Source organism: Schistocerca nitens, chromosome 1, assembly GCF_023898315.1.
Source record: "Schistocerca nitens isolate TAMUIC-IGC-003100 chromosome 1, iqSchNite1.1, whole genome shotgun sequence".
In the NCBI taxonomy this organism is placed as follows: Eukaryota; Metazoa; Arthropoda; class Insecta; order Orthoptera; family Acrididae; genus Schistocerca; species Schistocerca nitens.
The window spans coordinates 1291667444-1291690238 of NC_064614.1; positions in this window are offsets into that span (position 1 = coordinate 1291667444).

Genomic DNA, 22795 nt, shown 5'->3' on the forward strand with positions numbered 1-22795 from the left:
ATTTCGCTGATAACTGACTGGCTACAGGGATAGCTTAGTATGTTACTAAACTCAGATAAACACTCTTTATATAATTTTGAAGATATTTTGTCATAGCAGGTGGAATTTTTTTATTTTAAGATTTTTGTCACGGATACTATTTCAGCTTTCATGGTAAGGATCATGTTCATACTACACGAGCTATTTGCAGTGATGGTCTAAGATATTCCATGTTAGCACTTACTGGACTCGACAACTCCATCGATTCAGTAACAGTGATGAAATGCTTGTTAAAATGTTTTGCAACACTGCATGCATCTGTCCATCTATCATTTAATCTTTATAGTATCAGTCTTCTTCATTAGTAACTCTACCAGTTTTCTCCTTCACTGTGTGGAATAGTGCCTTTATTATGATACTATGAAACGTCCCCTTAGAAAAATTATACTAGACTGTGCTTAAACTGACACACAATATTTTTAGCGCAACGCAATCTGACTTTCAATAATCCCTACAAAAGAATGGCCCTGACTAACATTAACCTATACCTTTCACAAATCACTTACCTCACAAAAATCTTCGTTACTCGAACTACTGCAATACAGCGAGCGCCACTACTGCCAGTTAAATAAAAGATTCAAACTACGGAAGGCACTAACTACTGATAGGCATAGTTAGCAAATGAAAGATTTTAATAGAGAACAAACAATGTATTTACCTTAATTGTGTTGAAAGCTCATAATATACATAACAGTTCATGACATACAGTCTTACAAATTTCAAAACTCCGCCATTTCTCTCCCCACATCCACCACTGCTGGCGGCTCACCTCCAACTGCGCTATGCTACGCGCTGTTAACATCCAGCTGCCCAACACTACAACGGCAGGCAACAATGCAAACTAGCCACAGACTGCACTCAGCACAGCCAGTGATTTTCATACAGAGCGCTACGTAACTTTGCCAATAAGAAAACATAAACAGCCTACTTACAATACCTTATGTCTCCACGCATTTCTCATAGTACGCCTGAGTAACTTTCTGTATTACTACTTTCAATATCATGCTACACCATCAACTTGAGACCCGTTTCTGACTGAGAACTGAGAAATACTGTTTTGTTTTTGTTTAGCAATATACCTTTATTCCCTGAGAAATCTGTGGATTTTCTGTAGACTTTGCACTAATCTGGGTTACCTTTGCGGAAAGACGATTTTAGAAAAATGTAAGAATTTTATCAGTAAAAGTATCATATTTGTCATTCGTGCATACACGTTCCAGCTGATTCCTTTGAGGAGCTTCTAAAATAACCTAATTTTTCGTCACTGATTATTCTTTTGAATTACGATTTTGTATCCTGATAGGTATTCTCATTTAACAGAAGGAACTGCAACTCTGAGGGGGCCATTGACTGTTGGTTTTTTAGTATACCTCTTGTTTATTAGACCTTTAACTAAGTATATCATCAGTGGCTACTTTTGGACAAACGGCAAACCTAACTGGAAAGTTAACAATATGGACTATGTTGAATAATAATGTTACCGAATGCAATAAATTCTTACTTGTCGGTTATTTCAGAAAATCTATATGAAATCAACACAAACCATTATTTCCTTTTACTTACTCTTAAACAGAGGAATCGCGTCTCCTAGAACGGTTTTTATTTGTAATGACCAAATAGTAAATCACTAATCATTTCATCATGTTATTTCGCTTTCAGTTTTTTTGGTAGCAATCTCTAAATTATTATCTGAGAGTGTCCATGTTTTCAAAGCTTCTTTGATATGTCCGACGACAGCGTGAATATAGCAGTGTGGTCGAAACTGGCGAACAGTAGAGAATAAAATACTGTACAGAAGCGCCGCTCTGTGAAGAATTTACGTTCTGTAACGTCAGACTCCAGAGAGAAGAAAACTTGTTTTGTCAGTTTTTTAAAATGGTCGCGCTGCATTCCCATATCAGACGAATCAAATGGCATACATCTCTACTTTCGAGACTAATACAGATCTAATTGTTGTAGAAGTAGCTATTTCGGGTTACAATATTTCGTAATTTGAGTGGTCGTCGGATAGAAGGCAGCGTGTGGCCCATTGTCAGACACGAATACTTCTGCTGCTATACCTTCGATGCAAAAAACCTGAAGTCAAAGCAGAAACAGTATTTGTTTAAGTAGTAGAGTACATTGGGCGACGCTTGGAGACTTGCTGAACGTGTCCACCGCTACTAACCATCTCATATTCCAGTATGGACGAGCAAAGCCATTGTAGAAGCACTGCCAGGGAGCTCCTCTGTGTGACCAGAATGCATCATTGTAAGGGAGTCGCCTGATGCTCCACACACACTGCACACTCTGATTCTGATGCAGTAAGTTTAACACTACTCACTGGAGGGCCTGAGCCACTAAGGCACAAGGCATCCCCATTTTCTGTGTGAAGGACAAGAACACCTATCTGTACTGTGATAGCATAACGATGTGCATACAAGCATCTTGCCATGTGGTGGTGAGTGTCTTCGATACTACTTAGTCACTTGTAGTGAACAAAATCCAAAACGACTGTCAAAGATTGGTCTGACAGTCTCTTGTGCCACACGACGAAAAGTTACAAGAAAGTGTTCCAGCACACGCATTTCTTGCGAATCAGTGTGGAGGTCAGGAGGCTTTGGACGAATCAAACGTTACATCAGATCCCACTGGTAGCTGCGATGGCAAGTCACTTTTGAATGCTTTATGGTGTGGACTGATGTTTCAAGTCATACTGAGAAACTGACAGCAATAGGGACGTCTGCTGTAGCTTCTGCACTGTCCAGTTCGCCAAGTCAGGACAGGCTGAAAGAAGTCAAATAGAGACGTCAAAAAAAAAAAAAAAAGAGAGAGAGAGAGAGAGATTCATACAGTTACTGGTGGAATTTGATGGCCCTGTAAATGTTAGCGAGGTCTTCCTTTTGCAACTACCTGTAATTGCCTTGAACCTTGGTAAGTGCCTTTGATTCAAATGCAATAGCCCAGTTAGTGTAGCCCACACAGTGTGAGAAGTCTCGTACAAGTCAATTTTTGAGAAAAAGTTACCTTTTCCTAATTCGTCCAATTACTATGGCCGAGGCTGCGAAAAAGACTCAACAACAGTTTGTGGACTGACTGTTGCTTTGAAGTCTGCACACATACTGAGACCACCTGACGGTTCCCTGAGAACAACCAAAGGCTGCAGATACAGACTTAAGCAGCTCACACTCCTGCCACCGTTCTAACGTTTGGCTAATGCGTCCCGTAAGCACGAGGGACAGGGTCGGCGCATGTCAGGTCGCCACGTGAGTCCAGTGGCCGTGCAGTACAGCGAGGGGTAGTGGCTTCGCGGCCGACACGAGAGCAACAGGAGCCAACCCACGACGTTGGTCTGGCCGGCGCGAGCTGCGACGCCGGGAGACGGGAGACCGGCGCGCCTTCCAGCGTCTGTTGAAGCGGCTGGCAGCGGACGGTTCGGGAGAGTGTTTTGGGCGTGCTGCGCCAGGTCTTCGCCAGATATCGCACTTTACTAAAAGTTAAGTGATTCGTGATATCTTCTTTCATTTACTTGTTAAATTCTACTTATGTTTTTGGTCAGTCTCTCGTCCCCAGCTTGCTCGTCTGTCTCTCGTCCGCATTTGTTAGGCAGTTAGTGTCTGTCTATCTGTCTGTCGTACGTTAATAGCTGCCTCTGTCGTGTTTGTCGGATTTGGTGTTAACGAATTTATTGCTTAAAGGCCGAATTCTTGGTATATGTTTTTATCTTGCCTATCATCTTGCGAGGTGCTATATGTGTAATGTAGAGCATGTTGTACATTTTATGTAAGTCTGAATTTCATGGGTTTTATTTAAATAGTCATTTTTATAAAGTTGCCACCCTTCCACCGTAAGAGTCCTTTTAAAAACAAATTGCACTTTCGGTGGCAAATAATTAATTTCTTAGTGTGAGTGTTTGTACCATTTTCACCCCTCTTACGGGGTGCATAGTTAATGTGTTTGTGTGAGTTGTTAAAATTTTTAGTTTAAAGTAATCTGGTGTGTTGCAGATTTGCACCAGTGTAGTTTTTCAGAGGTCGTTGTGGGCGGTCGTGACTACGGCCGTGTTGAAAGGGAGGGGAAGCTTCTCTGCCCGAAGGCTCCTACTGTAAAAAAAATTTTTTGTTATTCTGCCTCTGAATAATTGCAACTTGATATTTAAAGGGTGCTTTCTGATTGTAATTTTAAATCTCTTTTTGAAAAGGCTTATAGAAATAAAATTCGCATTTTTTTAAATTGTGACTTGATATCTCGAGTGTGCTTCTCTGCTTATAATTTTAAATCTGTTTTGAAAAAGCTTTTAGGAATAAATTCACATTTGTTAAAGGTAATTTTCCATCAGTTACTTAATGGCAACTACATCCACGCTCACCTAGTGTGATTTAATGTGTCAATGTTCTTGGTGAATCGTTAGTAAATAAAGTAAATTCTTTAAGAAAATATTTTGAAAGTAAAATTACGGTTCAATATGCAAAGGCAGTTGGTAGCACCAACGTTTGTGTACAGTCTCTCGTCAGTGAGACAGGGACTGAAATTTAGGGTACGGAAGCAAAAGTTGAAATGTTTAATTCTTATTTCAAATCTTCCTCTACAAAGGAAAACCCAAAAGAACTGCCGCAACTTAATCTTCGTACGATCTACAACATACGTGTGCCAAAATATAATCAGATAAATCGAACAAAATGACAAAATTACCAACTACATGCTAGACAACATGGCTTCCGAAAACATCGTTCATGCGAGACCCAACTCACACGTCGATCACGTGATATACTCAAAGTTTTGACCAAAGGTGTCTCATGGATGCAGCATTTCCTGATATCCGAAAAGTATTTGACTCAGTACGACATCTGTGCCTTATATCAAAAGTACGATCACATGGAGTACAAGAGATATTTGTGACAGGATTGAGGATTGTTTGGTAGGAAGGAAGCAGCATGTCTTTTAAGAAAATATTAATAGTGGCCTCTGGCTTTTTGTAAATGGTTTAGTTATGTATGATGAAATACTGTCTGAGAAAACGTGGATAAATATTCACTCAGATCTTGATAAGATTACAAAGTCATGCAGAAATCGACAACTTGCTTTAATGTTCGGAAACGTAAAATTGTGCACCTCACAAAACGAGAAAACCAAGCATGCTATGACTGCAATAGCAAAGAGTCACATTTGTAATTGGAAATCTCATATACCTGGATGTAACACTTTGTAAGGATATGAAATGGAATGATCACACAGGCTCAGTCATGGCTATAGCTGGTGGTAAACTTCGGTTTGTTTGTTGGATATTGGGGAAGTGCAGTCAATCTACAAAGAAGATTACTTAAAAATCACCTGTTTAACCTCTCCTAGAATGTTTCTCATCTTTGGAATCTTTACCAAATAGGACTAAGAGAAAATATTCAAAATATTTAGAAGAACTGGAAGTATTGTCACAAGTTAGTTTTACCCGTGGGAGAATGTTACAGAGATACACATAAAGCATCCTACGAAAGCCTATTTAGAAAGTTTGAAAAATGTCTTTATCTGATGACTCTAGGAAACTGCTAATACTGCCTACATACCCCTCCCATAGGGATTGTGAGTACAATATTAGATTAATTAATGCACGCTTAGAAGCATTTAAACAGTCATCCTTCACACATTCCCTATCTGAATCGAAAGGGAAGATTCCATAATAACTGGTACAGTGGGACCGACACTCTGCCACGCTCTTAAACGTGGTTCGTAGATATAGGTGAGATGTAGATTGGATAATGTGTGGGAGATGGTACTTGCTTCGGCAAGAGAATTGAAAATATTAATCAAATAATTGATATAGGTTTACGTCTATATTGTATATCGTAAGATGAGTGAGCAAGCACAGGAACAGATCTCTGTAGGAGATGACGCCGCAGAACTATCTGTCATAGTGATGCAACGGGAACTGAGAAGACTCACATTACCATCGCACCTGCGACAAGCCCACTGCCACTTCAACGTTCACGATGCGCCCATTAAAAAAGTATTTCTACAGTGATTTCTTTTTGAACACCAAGTTTTCGTTTCGATCAGCAGGTTCCGTCAGCTCAATCTGCTTCCCTCTCCCACACACATGCATCCATAAAGAGAGACAGAGAATCTATTTCTGGGAATCTCTGAAGGAGGGTCCCTCTTTCCTTGGAAAATGGTTGCTGTAAATATGACATGAAAATACCTTGCCAACTGATGCCCCGTAATCACATTTTACCTGCTGATTCAGCAGGTAGGCATTAGATAAAATCTGGAAAAATTCATTAAGAACCTTTCAGTTGATGCTGAACCTTATTGCTACTATTAAGAATTTATAAATTTTGCTTATCTTCTATTTATAGCAATACATGAAAACCAGCATCGGAGAGCTTGAAGAGTCCGAGAAGTGTAGTTCACACAGTAACACTGTCAGCAGCGGAGTAAGGGCGGCGGCACCCGATATTCAGCACAGCTGAGCGATGGTGCTGGTTCATCTGAAGGACTGCAGGATATATCTCCCATCAAGAATTTCGACCATCAGGCCCACTGAACTACACTTCCTCAATGGTAAAGTGTGCATACTATGTCGTGGAAGAGCGAATAACACAGACACGGTCGATTTTGAAACTATTCTTCCGTTTTTTTTTGTTTTTTTTTGTGAAAAAATGGTAGTTTCCGTTCGCAAAGTATCACACAATGCAAGGATAAGAGATGCTAATATCAAATCTCTAAAAAGAAGATTTATGTGACTCCTTGCTTTATTCGCAATAGCGTTTCACATGGAAAGTCATTGATAGGCTAAAAGCTCTTAGAGAAGTCAATGAATATACAAGACAATAATTCCTGGGAGGGTGCTTTACCGATTCCGAACACTATGTAGTTTTAGAAGTGTACGGTAATTACGAATGTCACTACTGTTTCTGTTCCGGTATAAATAGCTGATTGCTAGCTACATTTAAGATATGTTATTTGTAATATGTATAGTTCGCCCGCAAAATGATATTTAGTGTTGTCTCAATTTCATTAAGGCAGATTCAGCAATGAATCTTGGTTATCTAATATGAACTCAAATTGGAAGAACCTACTGTTTACAACACACAGTGGTGAGAAAGGTGTGGAAACCGACGTAGAATGTGCATGAGATTGGTATGCCTCCACAGTATAAATTGCAATAATTTCCTGAGAAACTTTGTATTCTTAATTTTTCAAATTGTTTATTTCCCCATAATTTATTATAAAATAATAAGGTAATTATTGTACAGGTGTGTGTGTGTGTGTGTGTGTGTGTGTGTGTGCGCGCGATAGAGAGAGAGAGAGAGAGAGAGAGAGAGAGAGAGAAGAAATTATTACTTTGCATAAGGGACGATACAAAGGTGTACAGTATTTTTGACATTAGAGATATAGCTGTATGCGTATGTCTGTACGTAAATGATGAATAACTTTGATCCTGGAATAACTTTACCATATTATTACAGAGGCATTCTAATGGACACACTCAACACTGATTTTCACAGAAATAATTCAAACACCATATTTATACATCGTAATTTTCGTAGAGATCTGCAATTGTACTTGCATATTGTGACAGCGTTTGGCGTTTACCGATAAGCGTTTAATGTTCACCATTTAGCGTTCACCGTTTAACGTTTATCGTTTAGCGTGTACTGTTTGGTGTTTACCATTAGTTGTTCAGCTTTTACTGTCAAGCATATAGCATTTACCATTCAGTGTCTGCATTTAGCTTTTAGTGTTAATTGTTTAACGTTTAAAGTCAAGCTTTTAGTGTTTACGATTAGCTTTTAGCATTCACTGTTAAAGCTAAACAGTGTCACTGATTAGTGTTTACCGTATCACATCTAACGCTTACCATTATATAGCGAGTGATCAAAAAGTCAGTATAAATATGAAAACTGAATAAATCACGAAATCATGTGGAAAGAGAGGTACAAATTGACACACATGCTTGGAATGACAAGGGGTTTTATTAGAACCAAAAAAATACAAAAGTTCAAAAAATGCCCGACAGATGGCGCTTCATCTGATGAGAATAGCAATAATTAGCATAACAAAGTAATACAAAGCAAAGATGATGTTATTTACAGGAAATGCTCAATATGCCCACCATCATTCCTCAACAATAGCTGTAGTCGAGGAATGTTGTGAACAGCACCGTAAAGCATGTCCGGAGTTATGGTGAGGTAGTGGCGTCGGATGTCGTCTTTCAGCATCCCTAGAGATGTCGGTCAATCACGATACACTTGCGACTTCAGGTAATCCCAAAGCCAATAATCGCACGGACTGAGGTCTGGGGACCTGGGAGGCCAAGCATGACGAAAGTGGTGGCTGAGCGCACGATTATCACCAAACGACGCGCGTAAGAAATCTTTCACGCATCTAGCAATATGGGGTGGAGCGCCATCCTGCATAAACATCGTACGTTGCAGCAGGTGTTTATCAGCAAGGCTGGGGATGATGCGATTCTGTAACATATCGGCGTACCTCTCACCCGTCACGGTAGCAACACTGACGTTTTGCTGTCCAGCGCCATCTGTGTGACATTTTGTGAACTTGTTTTTTTTTTTTTTTTTGTTCTAATAAAACCCCATGTCATTCCAAGCATGTGTGTCAATTTTTACCTCTCGATCTACATTATTCCGTGGTTTATTAAGTTTTAAAATTTGTACTGACTTTTTGATCACCCGGTAGTTATTGTATACCGGTTAGCATTCACCAGAGTTGTGTGGGACATAAAACACAAAACTAATCCATTTCCATCATCTTGGAATTTTATTACTTCGCTATGATTGACTGCAAAATAGAGGTGGGAGATTATAAAACACACCATCACTCTGTACGTCCGTTATGTAACTTGACACAATTTTTGTGCTGGGAATAATGCATATCTTTGACTTTAAAGTAAATAACGAATATTTTCGACTTTGAGTTGTAGGATGCATAGCTTTTGCTACATCATTTAAATACTACACTGAGTGGTTGGAAAGATGAGAGGGATTTGGTGGGGTGGAGTGAGTAAATGCACAAAATTGGTGGCTTTCCATCATCATGATAGGCGATACGGAGAGGAAGAGGCATAATTTGATGTGTGCATCACAAATAATGTAATTTGACATCATTTTTATACTATGACGGGTTATTGAAAGAGAGGTGGGGCGTGTGCTGTAAGCGACGCAACTGGTGTGTTTACATCACCATGGCTTTTTAATACTCTGCTGTGATTGATTGGAAATAGGAAGGGAAGGGGATATGGAGTAGTTTTTAATTTGAAATTTATGGAGTTTTACTTTTTAATACTATGACGAGTTGGAAAAAGGAGAGGTGTTAGGGGCCATAAACCAAATAATTAGTGTGTTTCTGTCACCTTGGAATTTAGATACTGTGATGCAGATGAGGAACATCATGCTGTGAGCGGTTGGCGGAACAGCGGGGCGGGGAGGGGGGAGGTGAGGGGACAGTATTTTTAATTTTCTTTTAACAGGACGTTCAAAATAATCAAATGTTTGTGAAATCTTATGGGACTTAACTGCTAAGGTTATCAGTCCTTAAGCTTACACACTACTTAACATAATTATCCTAGGAACAAACACACACACCCATGCCCGAGGGAGGACTCGAACCGCCGCCGGGACCAGCCGCACAGTCCATAACTGCAGCGCCCTAGATCGCTCGGCTAATCCCACGCGGCAACAGGATGTCTTATCTCAATACTTTTCTCCTATTTTTTGGGAAATGGTTGGAGAGGGGTTGGCGAATGAAGCACATCTGAGCTAGTTACTTCACTCCTGGTCACACTGTGTTGCTGCGTTAGCGGTTCTGTGTGCCTCAGCCGTGACTGCTGCCGCAGACCTCATCCGTCCGGAGTGTTTTAGCAAAGTGTCAACAATACTGTCCAGTGACTTATTTCTTTTGCGCATCGGTTATGCTGGTCCCTACTGCCTGGCCACGGCTGGAAAAAACTTAAAAAACGAATCACATTTCGCACGCCAAACTTTTTTAAAGCCACAGAAACACTTACGCTTATTTCTTCCGTTCAGAGTATCATGTTGCACAGACATCGATTACCTTTCTACATCATTGGACCAACCAAGCACTAACCTTTTCACCGAAAGTTCCTAGATCTTTTTGTGACTTCTTAAAAAACTGCCACAGAAATACTGCGGGCTAGTGGCTCTGTGTGCTGCGAACGAGGGACAAACGGAAGCGCATTATGAATGTATGGAAAATTAAACTGTAATTTGAAAGAAAGGTTATCTGAGTAAGGGTGACTATCGTTTAGTAGCCTACCAACGAATAAATAATCATTGCGCAGGAGCTTATTGATTAGAGTTCCACGATGAAGTAGAAAACAAGAAACATCAGTGTGATGTACGAGAATTCTCTAGGTGTTATTCCATTATATACTTTTCCTACATTCATATAATGAGTTCAATACGCATATTTTCTCATTGGGTTTCGTACCGCTGTAATATTTTACCGTTGTGCAGTAGAACTTCTGTAAATTCACTTTTGCGCGTTGTTTGCGCTGCAGGAAATCATAAACCCGTGTAATCTTTAATTCGTTCATGGAGCAGCCTTTCATAGATTATGACTGGTACATTTGCAAACACAGCGTTTGTAAGTTTCCTAGGCTATAACCGTCCTTGCAGCGATGTCCCACTTCCAATGAGCAGGGGCTGCTTCTGATTGATAGGTGTAGGCTGAGTATCTCTGTGCAAGTTTTCTTGGCCCGTCCAATTCGCCATTATCAAGCAATTGTGCTTTAAGGGTCTTTTGGTCTGTGACAGGGTTCAGCGTATTGGTTTTATCTCGAATTGTGTGGATAGGACGTTTTGTTTATTTACCCAAAAAGAGCTACATATTGTGCCGGTGTATTGCAGTCACAGGAACCAACGTTTTTACTGCGCATGATTGTAAATTTAAGGTACGCCATCTTGGTGATTCCAATGCTGAGGCGATGCTGCACTTTCTGGGCGATTTCCCGGATGTCTTAACCAACAAATTAGGTGTTACCAACAGGATACGATACGCCTTAATGACCATCTTCAGTGCGTCAGCCCTCTTATAGGTTGACACCAACCGAAATGAAAATATTGCGGGCGCTGGTGGAGTAGATGCTCCGTGGTGGGGTGATTAGGCCTTCTAGCTCTCCTTATGCCTCTCTTGTAATTGTTCAGAAGGGTCAGGGAGCAGGGTATCGACCGCTGGTTGATTACATTGATTAAATTGGAAGTTTGTCCTCGAATCTGTGCTGCTAACCCGACTGTCTCGCCTGGTTTTCTGGTGCTCCTCTTTCTTTGCTATTCTCGATCTTAATCAGGCTTACCACCAAATCCCATTGACAGAAGATTTACACAGGTGACAGCGTTTGGTACGGATTGGAATATATTCGAATTTAACCGTGTACAATTGGGCTTATGAATGGGGCTGCTGTCCTCTCCAGACTTACGGATATAATTTTGGGAGACTTAAAACTTAAATCAGGGTCCTCTTACTTAGATGACCTAGGGGTTTATGGTGATACCTGAAAACAACATTATCAATAGGTTTAGGACACTTTTGGCCGCTTTCTTGCTTCTGGTCATGCTGTAAAGCGTTCCAGAATTAGTGTTGGTCATTTGGTTTTTGCTGGCGAATCCGAGTAGATCAGGAGAGGACCACGTACTTACAGAAATTTCGACCTCCTAAGAGCAAGGAGGGTGTGGTCCGGTTTATTATGATGGCGAACGTCTGTCGAAAGTTCGTTCCTAATTTTGCTCAGATAGTGGCACCCCTTGAACAAGTTACATACGAAAAATCAGACATTTGATTGCAGGGAGTCACAGCAGTCCCCTTTTGTGGCCATTGAAACCCTTTTGACTAACCCTCCAGTGGCATTCCTGACTTCGCACGTTTGTTTTGTAGTGCAGACCGTTGGTTCAAAATCGTGTATCGCTGTGGTACTCTTGCAGGAAGATCAAGCACAACGTAGACCAACTGCGTATGCTTCAAAGGTCCCTTTCGCCAGCAGGACTGAAGTACTCTGTTTACGTGTGTGAGGCCTTGGCGACAGTGTTCCCACTCGAAAAACTTAGTTCTTCCTCGAGCTCCAGGAATTTTGTCTTGCAACTGACAACCAAGCATCAAGCTGGTCCTGGCCAGGCCCAGGGACTTGGGGTGAATGCCCAGCGCGCCGTGCGCATTTCTGCGTTTTGGTTTACAGACAGGTGTATTTGGGTAACCAACAATATCATAGCAGATGGAATGAATCGTCTGTTCGAGCAGGAGTGTAGCACCACAGTGAGGAACACGGAGTAGGGGTACCTGGTTGGGTTACTTGGGTGTTAACCTAGGTCCCCGTGTTATTTAATAATTTGGAGCACAGATAAGACCAGGACCCTGCTTTTTGTAAGATTAAGCAAGATTAATTAAGTGGCAAATCAGTGCCGGGATGTAACCTAAAACAGGTAGTACTGTGTTATCAGGACAAGCGCGATAAACTGGCCAATATTTGTGGTCTGGGAGGCTTGGGCCCCACCATTTCCCAGTATTTTTATAAGTGTGTGTTCTGAGGGCTTTTAGGAATCGGTAGAATCCTTAGCAAGATTAGGGAAGTTTCTTACTTCGTCTACGTTGTATAAGGAGGTATGGCGATTGTTGGGGGACTGCCATAATTGTAAATACTTGCAGGGGATTTTTACAAAATTTCGAGTGAGCACTTGCCCATTGATAAGCTCTTTGTACATTATGTCTGCCCCCTGCCACGTACTCGTAACGGCAACTATTATGTCCTGCTCATGGCTGATGCCTCCTGCAGATTTGTCTGGTTCATACCCAGTAGTAGGGTGGCCGCATTTGTCGGGGACATTTTCCATGTTTGGCCCTGCCTGTACCATTGTCACTGGGAACGTTACTGCCTTCCTCTCACAACAGTTTAAAAGGTTCTGCTTCGACAATATGATAATTCACTTCGCGACTATATCATACTGTCTGCAACCTTCACTTTATGAGAGAGAGCGAACCGCAATATGAAAGCAGACTTAACTATTGTCCAATCTCATTTATGCCACAAGTAGGGTTCTTCAGTACCGTGGCTACTTTTGGCATTTAATTCTCCTACCATTTAACCATTAAAATTTCCACATCCTTGATGTCTAGTCATTTTTCAACTCCCACTTGGCAACCTATGGTCAGTTAAGCACCTGCTCCTTGAGAAAATGACACGTGTCCTGATTCAAGAGACGTGGAAGAAAGTGCGACGAAATATTAGGGCAAAGTGAGTTTAAGACTGCGTATGGGTGATAATACTTGGTCTAAACCTTGCTGCCAGGGGTCAAGGTGAGGCCTCAGCTTCTGATAAATTCATACGTCGTTTGTGGAACCTCATGAAGTTATAGATGTTCTCAACCCAGTCACCCTATTGCTACTGGAAAGTTTTCTAGAGTACATGCCTCCAAGGCCAAGGGAGAGAAATAAATTTTCTGTTCCTCGTTTGACACAAATTGGCTGATGGGTTGTGTGGAGTTTTTGGTGGAGAAGGATAAACCGTGGCGATCGATAAGATCTATCGCTATCTGGCTGGTTCGCGATCCTTGCATGCAGAATTGGCTGACTGGTGGTATGAGGAGAGTGAGAATGAGGGCACGGGATATGGAGGGGGCGCCGCATTCTACCGAGGGCAGAGGCAGTCGGAAACTTGACGTGGATGTGGTGAGTGGTGTGTCTGGGGCTCAGGAGAGGGGCCGTGCCCTGGTCGGCAGGGTTGCTGTCTTCGTGTTGGTGTGTGTGTGGTGTTTGGACCCCGATATCACTGCTGGGAGGAGCGACAACCTTCAGCTTCTGATTTCCACCCAAGACCTCTCGGCAACTTATGTGGTCAATTACAGTTTCTGAAACTGGTGAGGCGTTTCGTCTGATAAGTGCTTGTTTACATGTAAAGGACAACGTCCTGCGTTGTTTCCAAGTTCTAGTGGAGCCTACGGACAGGAAATCAAACATTTTTTAGAGGAGTAATAAACCAGTATAACGTGTGATAGTCAAGACGTTATATAGTTATGACTGTTAGACAGATCGCTGTGCCCTTATAACCCTAATACTGTACCTTGAGTTCGATGGCCGTTATTGATGTTCCGGGAACAATATTAACTGCCTGACATGTGCCAGAGTTCCCAGTTTCTTGTAAGTTAGATCAAAAGCCAAACCCTAATGTGAACAGAGCGTTTGTGGGGACCAACGTAGGAACGTCTCTCTCATTTCCCTCAAGGGCAGTGACTTTTCTGATTACTTGTAATTGTTTAACAATTTTGTCATCTCCCCAATTAACAGGCGAAAGCTTAGGGCAGGTTCCCGCTGCCCTGGTCGACCACGGGTCTGGCACTTCTGTCTTAGCGACCGACCGACCAACCGACGTGCCGGTGTTAGAATATACCAAGCCATCTCATGTCGGTCTGATGACAGTTCAAGGTCGGAGCTGTAAAACAGTAATAACTTTATTGTTTGCATCTTACTTTCTTAAATACATCTGGCTTGATTCTGATGGCTGATAACGTTTAAGTTGGGAGATTAAATGGTGCAAATAGCTCTGAGCACTATGGGACTTAACATGTGAGATCATCAGTCCCCTAGAACTTAGAACTACTTACACCTAACTAACCTAAGGATATCACACACATCCATGCCCGAGGCAGGATTCGAACCTGCGACCGGAGCGGTCTCGCGGTTCCAGACTGTAGCTCGTAGAACCGCTCGGCCACACTGGCCGGCTTGGGGAGATTACTTCGCATTGACTTTTTGGTGTTTAATCAATCATTTGATGAGCGCCGTGGCGCCTTATGATCTTAAATGCCTCGTAACCTCAACTGCTGTCAGTTAAAGACTTAGTGAGCGCGTTCATACACGTTTCTTAGTTACATTTGTTAATACAGGAAAACATTTGCTTGATTTTGTCCACGCACTCACTGGTTGTACAAATAAATTGTCATCATGCCAACTGTGAATGATGTGGCTATTGCTGGGCTAACCCTCCCATACCACAGCTTTGTTTGTTGACCTGTTCATTTCATTTAGCAGTTGTGAAGGACTGCCGGGTTCACCACTCCATTATGTATGGACGCGTTTCTATACGTCTTTCTCGCGTTCACAGTCCCAGATTTGCACCTGGTGACCAAAACTGGAACTAATTTTTTTCCGTGGGCCTCTGTGAGCAGCTGCACTTTAGTTATAGCCACCCAGCATTTTCGTCTTCCGCTCAATTTCTCTATTGTGTGAAAGGCGAAAACACGAAATTTGTTAGTACAAGGCATATAAAAACACAAAGAAAATTTTTACAACTTACTGTATCCCTGCCCCGAGGGGACCATTGTAACATAACAACATTTTTTGAATACTTTTGAATTTACTGTTAGAGACAGTGTTACTTTGCTTATATGTATAGGCTTTTAAATTTTATCTGATTTATGGTTCTGAGGTTGGCGATGTATTTACGTGGATAATAGCGTGATACTAGTTCGCCGAGTTGACGATTACCATTGTTATTCATTTTCTTTTTTCTCGTAAGATGAATTCGAAATAATATTCGGAAGATTGCAGTCTCTAGTGTAGATTTCCATCTACTCTCGGATCAGTCATTGCAACCAGCTAAAGGTGTGTAACAATGTCCTAAAAACAGGGATTCTACACCTACAAGAACGATAACTACTGTGAAAAAAATCTCACAGAACCTCTCCCGTTCATTCGGTGTAATACGTAGTTTACAATATGGCATTTGTCTGACAATGCCTTCTTTTTTCGCTTAACGTTTGAAATTAATTTTAGTTGATCTGCGTTAATGAAAGGTAATTTATACACTTTGAAATGTACTCTAGTGAATAACTGTTACATTCACGCATCTTAATGCGATCCTTACACAACTTCCATGTTAATTATGTTGGTCATTAAATACTGACGCAATAACTGAAACGCATGTGCATAGACCCCTCTTCTGAAGCTGTAGGAGGAGCATTTCGAGTACACACTAAGGGGAATATTACGTTCACATTTGGCGAAGCATAATTAGGTTGCTAATTGCTAAACTACTGTCTTTCTCTTCATTTGTGGTACCATATTTTTTATCTGTAGATAAATTACAAACTAAGAGGGCTGTCCTATTAAAATGTCGGGTTGATTTCATGAAACGAGGGTTGTGGATAGCAGCACTGAAGTGATAAGTCGATACTGAGATATTTTTATACTTTCTACTTTATTAATTGAGAGGAGCAAATGTTTGTGCGCTTTGTTGCAAGAGGAACTTGTATTTGTACTGAATGGTCAAATGTGAGTTGCTAGCACGCTACTTCCTGTGCAGATCCTTTGTCAGGTTGGTCGAATTTAAGACGCTTTTGAATGTTTAGTATGAGAGTGATATTTTGGAATAATGAATGGCTCAAGGGATTTGTCAGGGTTAGCAAAGTTAGCCGTATCTGTAGGTGAGGTTTCTGTTAGATAGTGATGTTTCGGTTGGCGGACCTTCCTAAGTGATAGTACTGACATTGTATTACACTTTCTGATCTTGTGAAATCAATACTAAACTAGTTTTACATTAAGAAAACATTTATGATAATGGTTTTGGATCCGCACACTCGATTTGAGATCTATACTAAAGTTCTGAATGCAAATACATCTTCCTCCTAATTGTAGGAAATATTACTGTGGATTAACTGTACCGATCTGTATGTATCCCTAGCCTAAAAGATTCAAAAACTAATATACTGGAGTTGTATCTTTGCTACTCACCACTGTTACGGATCTGGAGTTTATCTATTGCCAGGTTGCAACGAAATTTATTACTGGGTTTCTGTGGGCTGTTACAACAAGTAGTTTAATGAGACTGGAGTAGTAAGACTAACTTTGATTGCCAATTTCATCGTTTTACTTTGCAGTGGTGAAAGTTGTAGCATAGTAGAGTGGAGAGTGGACCAGTCCCTACCCTTCTTCAACCCTCTCAACCACCAGCCATCACGCTGATGTTAAATGTGCAGGGTTTATAATAATTTTCACTTTTCTTAAGAGTACTAAATACCTTGCGGTACGCGGATTTCATGACTTTACTAGATTTATTTGCTCAGGGAAGTGGATACTGGACTTGTAACTGTTGTCGCATGAGCAAATTAATGCCAGAAATCTGAACTGTTTCATACTACTTGTTTGATCGTCTATTGGTTGTGATCGATACTAATGCCTTGCTGAATTATTCTTTTGTGTGCCATGAAACTAACATTATTTTGTTGTGGAAAGGTGGATTGGATTCAGCTGAGTGTGATTTATGTTACTTCAGGTCCTATGTTTTCCCTCTTCGGAAGTTTGTTTGGAAAGTTTCTAGATGTCACAGGGGCTGAAATTCGAATCTTACACCAACAAACTGCACTGCTCTACAAGGAAATAGTTGAATTATACAGACTAATAACACTTGAGTCCGGAAATCTTAGAAAATTATAACTGTCAAAAAAGATATGAAAAGAAGTGAAAGACTAGGAGGATAATATTTGCGGAGGAAGGGAACAATCTGAGTTACGTAATAGGCTAGAAGCTGCTCCAAGTCCGATTGGAGCGAGTCAGGTTAATGAGCTTTGGAAAATCTTGAACACAGAGTAGAAGTATTAAAGGTCAACAGACAAAACAGCATAGCAAGAATCAAAGAAGGTTGATCAACTTTCTACTGCTATAGCCAAACTGGCTGCTAGTGGAAAGTAGAGCTCGGAGACCCCAGTACAGACCATTGTTTGTGGACTGAGCTAACAGTTTGTCAGGCGCTGGTGGATGCACATGCTGACCACACAGCACATGTCAAACCAGGGTTGAAAGATGAGTCTGAATTAGGATTATTTACAATAAATATACAACACGATTTATGCGTTAATGTGATAGGGGAGGAACAGGATGAACTAGCTACATAACCTGTCACAGGCCTAAATGAAACTGAAATATTAACAGATGTAGAGGTAGCAAACCAAACTTTAGAAAGTCGAAGTGACTTCACACTTACAGTGGTTTTGAGAATGCTACTCCAACAAGGAGTAAATCTTCAAAACACGAAATTTTTTTCCTAAAAACTAACATATGTCTATTTTTTATACCAAATGACCGTCTATAATGACCTCAGTGTCAATGGCAATTTAAACGCTCGTCTTAGAATATATAGAATTTGTACAGGGTCAATGCAGAACTCAGTGTGTGGTACTTTGGAGGTACCGTATTTTCTGATGTTCAAGTGTCTGGTGTAACATATGTTGTGTTTTTGCTTATGTCCTGATTTAGTTTCTCTATGTAACTATGCGGCTTCCAAGTGTTGTCCTTTGAGCAATTTCCTCGTTTTAAAATTTTTCTTTGCATGAGTGAGGCCTTAGTCATATGTCTTGATATTTTCTTCCGTATGAGTGGCAATATAGTCAACAGTCTTGCCACATGGGATCTCACACAATCAAAAAAATTCAGCACTGTCAGGTCTGGTTAGTATATGGAAGGGTTATCTTCTGGATATCTCAGGTGGCACTGGATTTGAGAGACTGACACTTGGTTGTTGCACTATATGACAGTTATTACTACAGTTACAACATGTGATGAAGAATTTAGCACTCTTGGGGAGTACTATTGATGAGAGAGTGTACAGTAATTTTCTTAAATATGAGGGCAAGTGAGATGATGTACAGTGCTCTTACACATGATTTAATTAGAAATGTGGTTACCATATGTAATGCGCATATATATTGTTTAATGAGACAAATTTCCACATGCGATATTGGATTTATCTGAATAATGTACGATACAGTGAGAAGGTACAGGGTATAAACGTGTTTCTTTTGGACCTGAAACTGTGACGTGTGATTATGAGTAGATATGTTGTAAGGTTCAGTATATGCTGTGAATGATATGTAGAATGATTTATGACAGTTATGTTTAGCCTTTACTTGATATTTTATTTTATATTTCTTTGAATGAGTGTTATTCTTCTTTGACAGAAAACAGTCCTGATGGAAGATATATGTAGGCACGATGTGACATGTTGTGGATATTTATACTCTTCAAAAGTTTCTATTGTAGCTGTGGGGTCCCACAGTCGTCTGGGTGGAGAGATGGCTCTGTCCTAGTATGTTGAAATGTGAGTTTTGATTGGCAGTGGTTGTCTTTTGATTTGTGTCAGATATGATGCGAAAGATGCCTCGTTTGTTCGTTTGTTCAACATTTGAGCAAGAGTGAGTACGCTGTGTGGATGAAAGTGAATCTGATGTGCTGTGAGGTTACCACCTGACACTCAGCGCTTCATAGTAACTGTGTATATGACGAGTGTAGCGAGCTCAAGGTCACTCCTGTCGAGGCAATGCATACGCCTTCCATTTTCTGTGCTCTTTTCTAGTATTGTTCTGCACTATGTCTGTGTAAATGTAGATTTATTCAAGCACTGAGTATTGCCTGAGAGTTGTTTGTGAAGGTTGAATATCTACAAGAAAATGTGTACCTCCACATCATACAAAATGAAATGATTCACTGGGGTTGAGTGAGGCAAAGTGGGTTGCGTCAAGGGAAGTAATAAGGTCTCGATATGGATTTCGTTTCACTGATGCGTGACTATGTTTTATGATGGTTACTCCAGGTTGTCGTGGTGTTTAAGACTGTGGTGGTCCCAATTCTCTATGCAACAAAGCAAGAAGCAGTAATATTTATGTCCGAGATTAATACTTGTATAACTTTTGTAGCGGGTAGATTTTGCGAACTTTAGTAGCTCATATTTGACGTCCGACTGAAGACAGTGACGAAACATCGTTTACATCTGCCTACCTCAGTTAGTCTTCGTGGCCTTCTACTGTTGACGTATCCTGTTGTTCCTGTACGGCCATGTAGCATTTGAACCTCTTTGTCAACCTTCCATCTTCTTCTGAGGAACACAGCTTCTTTGTCGTCTCTTGCAACACTCTGTCTTTCTAAAAGTATTCGACTTGTTGTTCCTGAACATTTGTCTTTCACTTAAATGAAATAACTTATTACGTGGTTCAAGAATAGTAAATTCGCGCAATTTGTATCTTTTGTGTTAGCAGAAGAGCCAACACCGTGTTACTAGTGGAGGCCGAAATGCACGCGTTTTAGCTCACGCAGGCTGGCGTGAAGAGGGAAGAACTATACTGACGTGAGGTCTGGAACATGACAAGGAATGAGAATTCAGAAAGCGGACGTAATTAGTTTGATACTTAACTTTAATCCATTAATGATGAACGTCGCTCTTGACGGTACATGATTCACAATATTATCTGTTCAGAATACATTCTTGAAGATAGTACTTATAGTAACTGAATATGGCGTCTAGCTATGTCGTAGCAAATGACGTAGCTGAAGGTTATGCTAAACTGTCGTCTCTGCAAATGAGAGCGTATGTAGACAGTGAACCATCGCTAGCAAAGTCGACTGTACAACTAGGGTGAGTGCTAGGGAGTCTCTCTAGACTAGACCTGCCGTGTGGCGGCGCTCGGTCTGCAATCACTGATAGTGGCGACACGCGGGTCCGACGTATACTAACGGACCGCGGCCGATTTAAAGGCTACCACCTAGCAAGTATGGTGTCTAGCGGTGACACCACAATATCCTTGTATAAGTAAATCATTTCAGTCTTCCTTTTAAGAATTACTAATTGCTTGAAAGTGTAACGTAGTGAAAGAAGTACCTCAGCTGTGATTTGTCTCCTACGCTTTCCATCGACGAGACATTACATGTTGAGTTTGAGTGAAGCCAGCCACACTATAACTGGATATATTGCGCAATAGATAACATCCATTATTTGTACCCCTTGGCTGTGTTGTGCAATACTAAGCAAGGGGAAATTTTGAAGAAATAAGGTCTTCTTATTTACAACGCTACAGACTTCTAGTAACTAGCTGAGAGTCTGGTAAAGATTAATGTAATAGGCACGTATTCTACAAGCTCGTAAGCATAGAACCCTGTTGTACAATTTTACTGCAGAGCAATCCATGTTCACCTATACTGCAGTTGCTCAGTGTTCTTTTTACTTTTTTTTCAGAGCCCTTCCCAGAAAGTTAACAAAATCACAGTGCAAGTTGTAACGAACGACATTGAGGCCAACAACATCCGTGTATCCAAAGGAACGACTCCGTATAGCTGATGAGTGGGACTCTGGCTGCGGGCGAGTCTGCAGAAGTGACGCAGCTCTGCCGTTTCTGAGCTGTGGAGAGTCGAAGCCAGGAGTAGCTGCCACAGAACAGGAGCTGTCTGCGCCGCCTCCCTGGACAGCGCGTGCGAAGCTACTGCCACTACTAACACCAGTGACGACTGCCACGATATAAGCAAAAAAAATCTCACTACCAGCTGTTTCTGGTGCTGTAATGATACAGCGGCAACTGCACTCCAAGATATACTGCACAGCGATGTCACCATGAATAAAACTAAGAATATCTGGTGGGCCGATAGGACCTCCTGGGACACGTTGCACAGTGCGGAGTAGACTCTCCTCAGCTTGCGGTAGCGGTCCGCAAGTGGTCGCTGCTGGCATCTTACTCGGGCTGTAGCTCTCAGACACTGATTGGGCTGGCGTAAGTCACTCCTCACAAGCAGAACGAAACCCACATACGTGACAACAGCGGTAAGTACAATACCACATGAGAACAGTGTTAACACGTGTGTCCATTTCACTTCGTTACTCAGAAATTCCAACTTCACAGCAGCTACAAGTAGCGCGAGAGAGCCTGCGAGTGCCACTTTGCTGGAGATCCTCACCGCCGCACTGGAGAAAGGGCGCGACTCCAGGATGCCGCTGTCCCGATAAGACAACAGACTGAGGATCCTCTGGTACTTGTGGGTATTTCCAAACAGGTCTGCTGCGACCGCCATCACCGTGGTGGCGTAATGCGTCGTCATATGGGCTATCAGCCACACAAAGGTGATGGAATCCTTTTTTCTCGTGTACATATCTTGCAACGAGCTTACCACATGTGCAGTTACTGTCAGGTTGATGACGAGAACAACAGCTGCGTACAGTGTACCAGCACGTGTCCTCCGTAGCTGACACTTCTCAGTGTCCACTGTGAACGGCGTCAACCCGAAAACCCTGCAGACGGTGTGGTATGGTGCTGCAGATCTTAAGAGATCTCGTCTATTCTACATTTCAACATCGGCTAGCACTCCAGAGTGCCTTCGTTACCTGTGATGAAAGAAAAAAGTTCCCCAGTTATAGTAAGCAAGATTCTAGCATTAGAAAGAGAATTAATTTAAAATCATCGGCACGTGTTGTGTACATAGTTCTGCGTAGTCAGCGTGTACACAACTTTCCCACCAGAGCACGCCACGCTAAGCACAACAGCGCAGGCGCAGCGCTCGTCCGTCTCCGCACTACGAGATGGCGCTGCCGTAGAGATGGACCAAATTCTGCTTCCGCCGATCCGCGTATTAATATGTAACGCAGCCAATGAGATGGCTGCTAACGTAGAACCTTTTCTCCTCACGGATCACACTCGCGCAGTGATACCTGAACGCGCGAAGTATTATAACGAGTGTACAGACCTCCGATTAGTCAGTCTGCATTTGTCTGCACCAGTCTGTACCAGTCTGCATTAGTCTGTACCATTCTATAGTCAAGTTTCAGTCTGCGCCCAATAAGATTATCATATTCCTGTACATAGCCGTGAAGATAAATGTATAGACACTTTGTCAAGTATCAGAGACATGTGAGAAAAAGATTAACGTACCAAGACCAAAGGAACTTCAGATTGTCAATTGTAAACAGCATCCACAATCAAGTTACGTAATGTCTATGCTTTTT